General features: G+C 41.0%; 1 non-coding gene across 1 annotated transcript; it reads right to left on the reverse strand.

Annotated features, from left to right (window-relative positions):
- Positions 1-852: 852 nt before the first annotated feature.
- Positions 853-924, reverse strand: trnag-ucc (transfer RNA glycine (anticodon UCC)). The gene has a single exon. It is a non-coding gene; the product is annotated as a tRNA-Gly (tRNA).
- Between the last annotated feature and the right edge of the window lie 233 nt (positions 925-1157).

Raw genomic sequence — 1157 nt, forward strand, 5'->3', positions numbered from 1 at the left:
ATCCTATTATTTTATCTGTCCTTATTTGTCACAAACGTAAAATATGTCACGGTCCATCGCGCCCCCATTGTGGATTCTCCTCCAGCTACATGACTTGACATTTATTTTCCTATGGCTACGTGCATCTTCCACACTGACACATCTCTCAACATGACATTTTAACATAGTTCAGTGAAGATGACCGTCATGCTTCACAATCCAACATTAACATTGCAGTTCTTGCATAAATGTAAGCCATGAAAATACTCTGAACTTTACACAGCGGTGAGCAGTGTTCAGGTGATACAGAAAATCTGGTGCATTGGGCAGAGACAATCAGTTAATCTATCAAAGTCTCTTGATGTTATGCTCCTATCGAGACTACTTCCAACACAACTATTCTTTTGTTATTGAAAAGCTTGGATAGATGGCTCTGGATTGTGTTATCTAAGTAAGTGGTTGTTCTCCTTGCAGCAATGTGGATTGAGGGGAGATCTGATGCATGTGTAGGTAAGTTAGACAAGGATAACCCGTTCCCATTAGTTGATGGTACAAGGACTAGGAGACACAGATTGATGGTTTTGGGAAAGAGATGCAGCGAAATTTGAGGAAGCACTTTTTGCTTTACCTGCTGCATTGCAACTGCAATGTCTGTCCACAAGTGTGCTGGAAGCAGAGACAATCAATGATTTCAATAGGAAATTGGAGAAACACTTGAAGGAAACAAACTTGCTCCAGGGTGACGCCAATCAAGCGGGAGAATGAATCTGATTGGATGATAAGAATATTTTATCAATTTCAATTCTGTCAAAGCTTTGACATTTTTTTCGTTTGGAAAATACTGCAACATAAAGTAAACCTGCAAATTAAGGTTGCGATGGCCGGGAATCGAACCCAGGTCAACTGCTTGGAAGGCAGCTATGCTCACCACTATACCACCATCGCTTACTGCTATGTGCTAGTCCAGCGTTTTGATTAATAGAATGCTGTACAATGGTTTCATCTTGGACCTGAGCAACACGATTGTGTGAACAGAAACACAATACTGTGAATGCTGGAAATCTGAAATAAAATCAGAAAGTGCTGCAAATATTCTGATCAATGGTCACTCACCTGAAACGTTAACTCTGCTTCTCTCACCACAGATGCTGCCAGACCTGCTGAGTATTTCCAGCACT

This window comes from Heterodontus francisci, chromosome 45 (genome assembly GCF_036365525.1).
Source record: "Heterodontus francisci isolate sHetFra1 chromosome 45, sHetFra1.hap1, whole genome shotgun sequence".
Classification (NCBI taxonomy): domain Eukaryota; kingdom Metazoa; phylum Chordata; class Chondrichthyes; order Heterodontiformes; family Heterodontidae; genus Heterodontus; species Heterodontus francisci.